The 13,031-nt window shown below is 36.4% G+C and overlaps 1 protein-coding gene and 1 pseudogene across 24 annotated transcripts in view; both read left to right on the top strand.

Moving 5' to 3' along the window:
* ERC1 (ELKS/RAB6-interacting/CAST family member 1) overlaps positions 1 to 13,031 on the top strand; it is a 661,999-nt gene that overhangs the window by 408,243 nt on the left and 240,725 nt on the right. The window lies entirely within an intron of this gene.
* On the top strand, positions 9,100 to 10,159 carry LOC139437083 (DNA damage-regulated autophagy modulator protein 2 pseudogene; annotated as a pseudogene).

The following is a 13,031-nucleotide window of genomic DNA, read 5'->3' as shown; positions in this document are numbered from 1 at the left end:
TATCTTCTTTACCTCAGCAGTTTTCTGAATTGTCAGATCTTCCCAACTCTGTTCAAATAACTATTTGCAGCATAATAGTGGTGTATTTGCTTAGGGATTTTCCTTTCTTGTTAGGACTTTGAGAAGATATCAGATAATTTTTAAAGAATGTTTTACTTCAACCCATGAAATGAGAATTGTGTGTAATTTGTGTGTGTGTGAATGTGTGTGTGTACACACCACAGCACCAAACCATTTTATATACTTCCCTTGCCAACCCATGTTAGAGTTACATGTCTGAAAAACAGAATGCTTATTAAGACTGTTATTGGTAAGATCAAGGACTCACAGAATAAGGATTGGGGAAATAATTAAAATGTACAGAAATTTATAAACGGTACTAAATTTTAAAATCAAATATTAAGTTTTAGATATAAAGTCTTAAAACCTGGCTCTGGCAGATGACCTACCTTTTAAAGCACCTTCAGTTTCTCAGGTTATATTACTGTGGCATCAAGATGTTTTAGGCACATTTCCAAAAAGTTTTATAGGTGCAGATTATTATCATCTTAAACTTTTTAAAGCAGTCCCTGCTTTATTGTTTTTTAAAGATTTATTTATTTCTCTCCCATTCCCCCCACCCCCATTGTCTGTTCTCTGTGTCAGTTTGTTGTGTGTTCTTTCTTTGTCTGCTTCTGTTGTTGTCAGTGGCACGGGATATCTGCTTCTTTTTGTTGCGTCATCTTGTTGTGTCAGCTCTCCGTGTGTGCGGCGCCATTCCTGGGCAGGGTGAACTTTCTTTCGTGCTGGGTGGCTTTCCTTAACGGGGCACACTCCTTGCATGTGGGGCTCCCCTACGCGGGGACACCCCTGCATGGCAGAGCACTACTTGTGCGCATCAGCACTGCACTTGGGTCAAGGAGGCTCGGGGTTTGAACCACGGAGTTCCCATGTGGTAGCCAGATGCCCTAACCACTGGGCCAAGCCCACTTCCCCTCCCTGCTTTAGTTTGCATTTGAATTTCCCCTTGCCATCTTTCAATTTAATATCTTAGTAAAATGCTTGTTTAATACATTGCCTTTTAATAATTTATCTCAATGTTAAAAATGAATTCTCTATCCCGATATTCCATTGAGAGAGTGGTGATTCTTTGTAGATTGCTGTTTCCACTGCCCTGTAGACCAGTCCATATAGGTCTGCCAGGAGTGGGGAGCAACAGTGTTGTCCTATTTTTTCAGTTTACAGTGGTGAATTGAAACCCCTATTTTTTTTTAAATGTGGATTTTAAAAGTTTGATATGCAAATATATAAAATAATGATTGGTAAAACGTTGTTTGAAAACTACAATTAACCGAAGTATAGTTATGCACAAAAACTATGAATGATATATTGTGGGTTCTAATATAATAAACTTTCATTTCTTTTTCACGAAGTAGCTGACCAATGAAATTGTTTTTCTTCCCCTACATCCTGTACTCTTCCTTTCTGTATGTTGAACAAATTTCTACTCATCATTTGGTCTGAGTGTAAGTCTCAGTTTCTATAACTTTGCTCCAAATTTGCTTCATTCTTTTGTCAGTTTTAAGTTCTGCAATAGTTCTGCATAATATCTGCCTCTAATTACTTATGGTAAGTGGTAAGAGCTAACTTCCTGGTATTAAAAAAACCTGATACTGAATTCTGATTCTGCTGCTAATTAGCCCTATGACCTTAGCAACGCACTTAACTTTTCTCTCTGCCTCTGTATCCTCATTTGTAAAAATGATAATAATTGTTCCTACTTCCTAGATCTTTTTGAGAACTAAATAAGAAATGAGGTAATGCATAGAATTGATAACAGTGCCTAACAACAAACATTTAATAGTTTCCTATTATTGGCTTGATTTAAGTATTTCCTGATGATGATTTGTAGGAAAACAGAAATTTATGTAAGCAAAATTTAAGAGGAGAATTCTAACTGTGGTCATTAGCAATGATAACCAGGTTGTTTATGCTGTAGTCATGGTAATAATTTAGGTTTAAATTGTTTAATTACTGCTAATTGAAGAAGTAAAATGACTTGTTTAGTATAACCAGAAAAGTGGAAATGTAGAGGAAATAGGGGAATACAATGTGCAAAGAGGCTGAAGCATGTGTGACTTTGGATCTAGAATTAAAAATAGCCTTCCCACAGGAAAAGGCAGTTGGCTCATTTGTATAGAAAAACTCTTCAAAAAAGCATTAGAATGGTCTAGTTTTCTGAAATAATCCTGACCCAGTCAAACAAAAAAGAGTGATCTACTACTTCTTTTCCATCCCGTAGCATTTATGATTGCAATTTTTTTAGTGTTACAGATAAATGGTGGGCATGAGTTTTGGGAGATGTGAAACTGTTCAATTGGTGGCCTGCCAGTGGTCCATTAGAAACATTTGAGTTGTTCAGCCAACCCTGAAGAGAAGGAACATTTTTATTGGCAGATCCCACCGTGGTTCTTCGTTTCCTTATGCTGTGGTTTTGTTAGCTATTATTTTTTTATTCTACTCTTATGTTCACCCCTTTGCCTTAAGGAAGGAAGGGAGGAGTAAGGGGAAGAAGTAATAAAATGACAGCAACTCTTAATTGAGTAATAAATTCCAAGTACAGATCATGAAGTTCTCTATAAGAATTCTAGATGAGCTGCTTCATTCTCCACTGCCCTGTCTTCATATTTCTGCTGCATTCCCATTCAGTGTTGTCACTCAGAAGAAGTTTAAAAATCTCACTTCATTTTTAATAAAAATTTATCAAGCCATCAATTTAACTACCCTGAGAATCTATTTCTTTGGGGAAGGGGTTGAAGAGCAGTTTAGTGTTTTTTTGAGAACCCCAGAGCTGTTTGACAAGTAGCTTCCCATATCCAGTCTCCTGGTAGCAGTCTCTACCCTGAGCCACTGTGCCAAGCATTATTGTTAATTGCACATATGTATACTTTCTCTTTCTTTCTCTCTTGCATCTCTGCCTGTGAGTCTGTATTTAAGTCTTTTTCTTTGCTCTCTTGCCTTATTTTACAGATTGTACAGGTATTATTGGAAGTTTTTAATGTAACCATTTGATTTTATAATAAACATTTTAACAGTTAAATTTTATAAGTCATTCAAGGGATGAAACCAGCTAATAGGAATTCAACAAATCACTGTATTGAGAGCTAAAAAAAAGATTGTGATTTAAAAAGATAATATGAACACTGAGGTGAAAAATGAAAAATATTAGAATCTACTGAATTAACTAAGACATGTTTAGAAAACCAGTGTGTTCCCTTAAGATTAGTAAAGTAGACAGAGAAATCCAACTTCTTTAGGCTAAATTAATATACTCAAAAGGTCTAGCTTCCCACAGACAGAAAATAAATTTTCATATGTACCTAAAAAGAGTCTAGCAGTATAATCTGAATTCTGACATTTAGAAAATCTCTACCTTTCAGAGAGAAAAATAGAATATGCTTGGGATTATTTTAAGAAAGCTAAAAATGGCTATTAGGAAAAAAAAAAAAAAAGCCAAGCTATTTGGGGAGAGGGTAGCTAAGTGATCTGTTATACCTTAAATAATTAAAATGAGGTTAAATTATTTTAATCTCCTGGTATCCTGTAGTATTTTACTTTAAATTCATTATAGGGTTAAGCAGCCAAAATATAATAATAATTTAAAAATTCATTGTTGGATTGCCAACATTTAAAAACATCCCATTGAAGATTTATAGTCCTATCTTCCAAATTACCTAGAATATTAAAAGTAGTTATGCAAATTTCATCCTCATAACAACTTATGGGAAAAAATCAGAATTGAAGTGCATTCTAAATTGTGCAAGAATATGTGTACTTTTTATAAAGGCATATTTATGTATAAATACTTCCACCAGAAGCCTTTATTTAAGTAATCAGAAGTAAGATAAAGAACTTTAGAGGATTAGAAATCATTTTTCACAGTGAACCAAAATATGGAGGTTTAAATATTTTGTAGAACATCAACATAATATAGACATTTCTTACACTTGTCCTGAAAAAGAGAACAAAATGTGTTGTACAGTATAGCTACAAACAGGTGACACTGATGGAAGTGGTCCTAGTTAAAATTATAAAGCAAATTCTGCGTCAGTAATAAACTGTCCTTTGGGACTTCCACCTATTTTTGGTTAAATTCTTGAATCTGCCCTCGGTTTTTCTACTCTGATATCCATCTCTTATACTGCCCACCTTGTAGACTCTATAATCTTGACTGTTCTTGACATCTTTACTCATCAAAACCTGAACAGTTTAGTTCAGAAAAGTGATTTTGTTGGGCTAAACTATTTCCTGTAACTAAAGTTGTTACAGGAAAATGGTGGCAATAGTTTTATTAAATTAAGTAATTATTAGAATTCCTTATCTCTTCCTGCCTGTAAATTTTAACCATGATGCTTAGCTTACCTTAAGATGGGACATGAGTATTACAACTAAATATTTTCTTATTTTTTTGTATATACTTTTAATTTGTTTTTAAAGATACTTATTTACATAAATGTTGCAATAAAAATATAGAAGATTCCTGTATGTCCCATTCCCTACCCCACCCATGTTTTCCCACATCAACAACATCCTTCATTAGTGTGGAACATTTGTTACAATTTATGAACACATTTTCGGGCACTGCCACTAAGCATGGGTTATCGTTTATCTTGTAGTTTACACTCTTTCTGCACAATTTTGTATGTTAGGACAAGATATATAATAGCCGTATCTGTCATTTGCAGTATCATTCAGAATATTACTCAAGTCCTGAAAATGCCCCCATATTACACCTGTTTTTCTGTCTCTCTCCCCTCAGAACCTTCAGTGGCCACTGCCTCCACATCAGTGATAAAATTTCTTGCATTACTAGAATCACAAGTCTATAATAGAATACCAGTAAGTCTACTTTTGTCCATTGTTCATTAAATATTTTCCCTAAATCTTTTAATTTTGAGTTGAATCAGAATCAATTACAAATAACCACAAAGTCCCTTGCCTCTTTCCTCCCTTAAATCATAAAGAAGTTTCACCATTTAGCCATTTATGGTCAAATGTAACTTCCAAATAGAAGATACCACAGTCTTGAAAATCATGTTTCCTATATGCATATCTTTTCATGTATAAAGCCTCAAAGGCCTGGAGTAATCCCTAAGTAGCAAGTAAAGAGTTTAGCTTTTCAGATAAAGGTCTCCCGACCTTTTCCAGCTTTTATAATTCTTTCTCTCTTCCTATCAGTATGTGGGTCTGTGTATCAATGTCCACACTTGTGTGAAGGTGAAATTAAAGAATATCCTTTTTCTCCCCAGGGAAAGGTCATGGGATTATTGTCCTTGTTTCTTTATTTTTTCATCTTTTTCTGTGCTGGAGGAATAGGGTCAGTTCTAGTCATTTCTGTTAAATACAACAGAGTTAGTTAAAGGGAAAATGATCACAGGTAAGTAACCTAATGCTTAACCTAATTGGAATGCCTATTTTAAGAAAATCTGTTATATAATGTACCAAAATGAGAGTTTTTTGTTTTGTTTTGTTTTGGTTTGATTTGTCTTTTCCTCTCATGACCTTCCCTTTCAGTGTCCCACAGAAAGTACCATATAGGTAGTTACTCATTCTGTAAATGGATAAAACTTCCCAAAAGCTATGGATATAAAAGGTAGTAATCCATATTTTTGCTTATTTGCTTTTCCTATTAGAGTATCCTGAGTAAAATAGTATGGTATGAAGCTCTGTGTACATAGGTTGTGCTTATGTTTTGAGCAAGTTTGCTTATCTATAAAATAGATATAATAATACTTAGAACCCCCTCATGAAATTATTTTGAGGTTCAAATAAGATAATTTAATGAAAACATTTTTAAATTGATAAAGCTGAATATTTGTAAAGTATAATAGTCATAATTGAAAATCCAATTTTGTTCTTTGCAACTAGAGAAACTACTTACCTTTTCAGTTCTGCTGTTTTCTCATTCAGAAATAAATATGTTGTCCTAAGTCTCTAAGATCCTTATGCATTTTTAAAATTATATAGCACTTTGACAAGTTGACCTTCGAGGTCCTTGATTCCAAGATTATAAATGCCCTGGAAAGTAACTTGTTTTCAATCAGTATGGTTGGAGGCTGATGTCTAGGAATTCTTGGCTGAGGAATAAGCTGCACATTTATTCGATGAGAACTACCCAAAGCTTACCAGTGTAAAATCTGCTATGGGGATAAAAGTGGAGTTGTAATACCATAGGAAAACAGTTTTGGGCATTTGGAGTTGCAACAGCCAGACTGAAGAAATCCTTGTTAACACTTCAGGCAATAAGTGGAAAAAAAAAAAAAAAAAACCAGAAATACTGGGCCTTAGGAGTAGGGACCAGGCCCTTTATTAAATCCTACTCTAAACTCAGCCTAAAAAAACTTAAAACCCCAACAAAATCTAGAAAGGGAGACAGAGTTTGAAGGATAAGTCTCACCAAGATAGAGAGGCCTGGGAAATACCCTGGGCTTTCAAAAGATATACCCTAATAAAGGATAAAACCAAGCCAACACAAGGAGATCAACTACTAACTGAACTACCTACTAGAGTAAAAATCAGTGCTCTTCTGAAAAAGGTAACAGAATCTAGAGTTCTTACATCACATCATTAGCAATATTCTATATAGAATTTTTAAAATTACCAGATGTTATGGGTTGACTTGTGTTCTTAAAAAGACATGTTCATTTCCTAACCCTGGTACCTGTGAATGTGACCTTATTTGAATATAGGCTTGTTCCAGATGAATTAGTTAACTTAAAATGAGGTCACACCAGAGTAAGATCGGTACTTAATGCAGTATAACCGGTGTCTCTATAAGAAGAGACTCAGAGAGACACCAGAGAGAAGGCCATGTGAAGATGGAGGAGGCAGAGATAGGAGTCACTCATCTACAAGCCAAGGATTGCCAAGGATTGTGAACAAACACCAGAAGCTAGAAAAGGCAAGAAAGAATTCTCTCTTACAGGTTTCAGAGGGATCATAACCCTTCTGACACACCAATTTTGAACATCTAACTTTTAGAGGTATGAGATAAAAAATTTCTGTTGTTTTAAGCCATCCAGTTTGTGGTACTTTGCTATGGCAGCCCTAGGAAACCAAGACACCATCCATACAAGGAACAGTAACTTATAAGCCATAGTCAAGACAAAAAGCATCCAGTAGAAATCAACTGAGTGATGTCCTAGACGTTGAATATGCCTCCAAGAACCTAAGGAAAATATCATCTCTGTGATGGACCATATAGGAAGTCTGAGCTAAGCAAAGGAAACAAGATGGAAATTTGAGAACTGAAAAGAACAATTACAATGGAAAATTCACTGGATGGTCTCAATGGCAGGTTAGAGCTGTCAGAAGAAAAGATAGAGCATTAGAAATTATCCTGTCTGAAGCTCAGGGAAAGAATGGATTTTTACAAAATGAACAGAGCCACAGAGCGTGTAAGAAAATATTAGATGGGCTAGCATACTTGTTATTGGAATCTCAGAAGGATAGGAAAGGGAGAATGAGGCAGAAAACAATTGAGAAAAATTTCTCAAATTTGATTTAAGAAACATTGACTTATAGATCCTAGAAACTTAGTGACATAGAGCAGGATAAATACAAAGAAAATTATGCCTAAAATATTATGGTCAAATTGCTGAAACAAAATATAAAGAGAAAATAAAAGCAGCCAGTGAAAAAAGACACAGTACATAAAAGGAAACTATGAGAAGAATAATATGAAACATGATTTTCATATATAGAAAATGGAACATATTTTCAAATACTGAAAAAGAAAAGTCAGCATAGAATTTTATAGCCAGAGAGAAATACCATTAAAAAATTAGGATGAAATAAAGATATTTTCAGATAAGCAAGAATGAAAATAATTTTATAAAATATGCTCTAGTGGATATTCTTTTGGCTGAAGGGATATGATACCAGATGGGAATATAAATCTACAGGAAGGAATGGAGACCTGGTAAATAAGTTGATATATGGCTCCTTGATATTATTTATGAATTCCAAAAAAAGATACTGATTATGTTTATAAACTGGTCTTTTCCTGTGGGCATGATACCTTTTGATTGAATTAAATTCGAAGGCTTTATGTTTACTTGATTAAATGAAGATTAAGGCTTTGATTCGACCATGCCATTAGGGCCTGCAGGGTTGATGGGCTATATAAGTGGACACTCAATCAAGAAGACAGGAGAGGAACACAGAGGAAGAGAGAGACAGCTCTGTAGATAGGCAGAGGCCCCAGGAAGAAAGATGAGCCATTCACCTGATAGTTCGCAGCTGACCTTGTGAGGAGAACAGAGCATCTGAGCCAGAAAGCAGTGAACCCTCCAGCCTACAGCTGAGATTGGAAGCTGAACCCATGGAGCCTTTAAGAGAAGGAGGAAGGCAGATGTTGCCTGCCATCTTGCTTCAACATGTGACTACAGACTTTGATGAGGAACTAACCTTGAGTTGAACTCTTTAGGGCCTTGTAATTGTAAGCTTTTACCCCAAATCAATACCTGTTATAAAAAGCCAACAGATTGCTGGTACTTTGCATCAGCACCCCTTTTGACTGACTAATACTATACACACACACACACACACACACATACGTGAACTTGTTTTTTTTCTCATCATTTCCTTAAAAGACAACTAGCTATTTAAAGTAAAAATAACAACATTGTAAGGTGAGTTTATGATGTATGTAAAAGTGAAAGATATGACAACAATATCACAAATAATTGGGATGAGGAGGAATTCTACCTTTGTAAGATTGTTACATTTGTGAAGTGAAAAGATGAAGTGTCAGGTGTGAAACAGTACAATTTCTAATCTAAATAGACTTTTGGTAAGTTAAGGATGCATATTGTTAGCTATAAGCAATTTCCAAAATTAGAAACAAGAACAAAAACAAAGAAAATACCTAAAAACTATAAATCCATTGAAGGAAATAAAATGTAATACTAAATATTATATAAATTACCTAGAAGAAAAAGGCAGGAAATGTACAACAGAGGAACAAAGTACAGAATGGATGAATGGATGATAGATATAAATTTAGCCATATCAGTACTTACATCAAATTGGACTAAATACTCCAAATAATGACAAGATTATTAGAATGAATTAAAAAAGGAAAGGAAAGGGGGTGCGTGTGCCCCCTCCACATCCTGTGGGCAGGCTCCAGGGCCCATAGCCTGCAATGGCCAGGTCACCCAGGCAAGTTCAGAAGACCTGTTTGAGATGTGGTGGTTTCAACAAGGCCTCAGGTTCCTCCCTTCAGCCCTTGTAATTTGGACAGCTGCTCCTTTTATCTTTTCATACATTACTGCAATAACTCTCCACCATGCTGACCCTGCTTTGCCTTATATCAGTGACACTGGTATAGTAGCTCCAGAAAAGTGCTTGTTTGGGGCAGTGTTAAATGTCGCTGCTATTTTATGTATTGCTATCATTTATGTCTGTTACAAGCAAGTTCATGCCCTGAATCATGAAGAAAATAGTATCATCAAATTAAACAAAGCTGGCCTTGCGCTTGTATTACTGAGTTGCTAAGGACTTTCAATTGTGACAAACTTCCAGAAAACAGCCTTTTTTGCTACACATGTACGTGGAGCTGTACTCACCCTTGGTGTGGGCTCATTATATAGGTTTGTTCAGACCATCCTTTCCTAACAAATGCAGCCCAAAATTCATGGCAAACAAGTCTTCTGGATCAGACTACTGGTGGTTCTGGTGTGGAGTAAGTGCACTTAGTATGCTGATTAGCTCATCACTTTTGTACAATGGCAGTTTTGGAACTGGTATAGTACAGAAACTTCATCGGAACCCTGAGGACAAAGGTTATATGCTTCACATGATCACTACTGCAGCAGAATGGTCTGTGTCATTTTCCTTCTTTGGTTTTTTCGTAACTTATATCCATGATTTTCATAAAATATCTTTACGGGTGGAAGCCAATTTACAAGGATTAACGCTCTATGACACTCCTCCTTGCTCTATTAACAATGAAGAAACACGACTACTTTCCAGAGATTTATGATGAAAGGATCAAATATTTCTGTGACAATTAGGATTCTCAGGGATTGGAGAAACATTCATGAAGTTACTTATTCTGCTTTGAAATTTTCAACCAATTAAGGCTGACAGGACATTGATGAATAATGATAAGAAACATGAAATAAGCCATTTGCTAAGTTATTTTAAAGGACATCAAGAGGACCGTGTAAAGACATGTATATACTTTTTTTTAATCCCAGAAAATAAAGACTACAAAAAAAAAAAAGGAAAGGAAGAGCAAGTAAGAGCCAATTTTAGGCTGTATACAAAAGACACTAATTAACACAGAAAGGTTGAAATTAAATAATTGAAAAAGATGTACCTTGCAAACAGTAATCATAAGAAATCTGGGGGAAGTGGATGTGGCTCAAGCGATTGGGCTCCCCTCTACCATATGGGAGGTCCAGGGTTTGATTTCCAGAACCTCCTGGTGAAGGCGAGCTGACCCACGTGGCAAGCTGTCCTGAGCAGAGAGCTGGCCCATGCAGAGTGCTGGTCTGCTCAGGAGTGCTGGCCCACATGGCAAGCTGGCCCGAGCACAGAGCTGGTGCAGCAAGATGACACAAACAAAAAGAGACACAGAGGAGAGACAATAAAAGATGCAGCAGACCAGGGAGCTAAGGTGGTGCAAAAGATTAAGCACCTCTCTCCCACTCCAGAAGGTCCCAGGATCAGTTCCTGGTGCCACCTAGAAGAGTAGACACAGAACACTCAGCAAATGGACAGAGAGAGCAGACAACAAGGTATGCATGTGGGGAGGAATAAATAAATAAATCTTTAAAAAAGAAAAATCTGGTATGTTATGTGGTTCATCAATGATTAGAGTAAAATTTATAACCTTAAGTGCCCATACTAGAAAAGAAAATGGGTTTAAATTCAATAATCTGAATTTCTACTTTAAGAAGCTAGAAAAAGAAGAGCAAAGTAGACTAAGGCAAATAGAAAGAAGTAATAAAGCTAAAAGCAGAAATCAAGGAAACAGAAAACAGACTACAGAAAATTCACAAAGCCAAACATTATTTGTCAAACAATAAAGTCACTCATCCCCTAGAAAGACTGATTAAGGAAAGAAGGAATACATATGAATTACCAATATCTGGAATGAAAAAGGGAGCTATAACTCCAGATTCTAAAAACATTTACTAAGATAAGAGGGTGTTTTGACTGACTTTGTGCCGATAATTTAGATGAAATGGACAAATTCCTTGAAAACTACAACTTATCAAAACTTGCTCAAAAAGGAGTAGAAAATGTATATCTATTTTAAAACTTGAATTTGTAATTTTAAAAAAAACTTTCCCACAAAGAAAATCCAGGCCGAGATGCCTTCCAGTGCATTCTACCAAACATTTAAGCAAGAGATAATACTGATCTTCTAGAAATCTTTTCAGAAAATAAAATTGGATGGCATACTTCCCAATCATTTTATGACACCAAATTTACGCTCATACCAAAACCTGACAATAACCTAAAAAGAGAAAATTATAGATCAGTATTCCTCATGAACATTGATATAAAAATTCCTAAGAAAATCTTAGCAAATTAAAAGGTAAATAAGAAGGGTAATATATCACAACCAAGGTAGGCTTGTTTCTGGAATGCAAGGTTTGTTCATTACTCAAAACCCAGCTAATTTAATTCACTGTAGTAATAGAATGAAGACAGAAATCGTGCCATTATCTCAGTACATTCAGAAAAAGCCTTTGACAAAAGGCGTCATACCCATTCTTGATTTAAAAAGAACAAAACAAAACCAAAAACTCCTTGCAGAATAGGAATAGAAAGAAATTTCTTCAACTCATCAATGGGCAACTACAAAGAAATTACAGCTTATATCATACTTAATGTTGAAAGTGGAGCACTTTGAACTAAGAATGCAAAGGAAGCAAAATTATGTCTACTTTTACCCCTTAGTGTTATATTGGAGAGCCTAGGCATGTAATAAGTCAAGAAGAAAAAAAAACACAAAATTTGTCTTTATTTTGCCTTCCCCCTCAGCGTGGGACATGACACCCGGGGATGAGCCTCCCTGGCAACGAGGGACCACTATCAACTACCAACTGATGATGCAACTGGAAAATGACCTTATACGAAAGGTTCAATGCGGATCAGCAGAATATCCATGTCTACATAAAATAACATGACTTTAAAATGCTGTTTGACCTAAAGTAAGGGGGAAATGGAAAGGAGAAATGAGTATATATGGCTACGAGTTTCTAAAAAAGAGTCTGGAGGCTGGCAGAAGGATTGCCCTCATGCACAACTGAGCGGAGTCAGAGAGACAGATAAAGCAGATACAACCCCCAGATATTGGTTCCTTTGAGGGCTAAAGAGACCCATGGGAGTTATGGTCATGGCCGATGGGGTTAACTACCAGGGCAGATGGCCCCTCTTTGGAAATGGTGTTTATGTGTGATGAATCTGGACTCAGATGGGATCTCCCTTCATAAGACTTTCATGCTATTGTGCTGGAGGTGCAGTTAATGTTGGGGTTTAAGATATATTTAGGGGATTTGAATCTCTGGACTGACAATGTGATAGCCAGGACCTGAGCCTCAACAGACTCCAGCACCTACAATCTGATCTATTGGACTTACCACACTCAGCTAAGATGGAGTTGAAGAAGGACAACCACCACACCATGGAGCCTAGAGTGATTACAACTGAAAGTGGGAGGATTGCATCCAGCATCCAGGTGGAATCTGAGCCTCCTCTTGACATAGAGGTGCAATGGACACAACCAATCCAATGTCCACATAGAAGAGGTGGCATTGGATTGGGAAAAGTGGACATGGTGGATGATGGGTATGGGGAAAGGCAGGAAGAGATGAGAGGTGGAGGCGTCTTTGGGACATGGAGCTGCCCTGGATGGTGCTTCAGAGGTAATCACCGGACATTGTAAATCCTCACAGGGCCCACTGGATGGAATGGAGGAGAGTATGGGCCATGATGTGGACCATTGTCTATGAGGTGCAGAGGTGCCCAAA

This window comes from Dasypus novemcinctus, chromosome 20, assembly GCF_030445035.2.
Source record: "Dasypus novemcinctus isolate mDasNov1 chromosome 20, mDasNov1.1.hap2, whole genome shotgun sequence".
In the NCBI taxonomy this organism is placed as follows: domain Eukaryota; kingdom Metazoa; phylum Chordata; class Mammalia; order Cingulata; family Dasypodidae; genus Dasypus; species Dasypus novemcinctus.
Note: the sequence above shows the minus strand (reverse complement) of the source record. Positions and strands in the feature narration are given on the sequence as shown.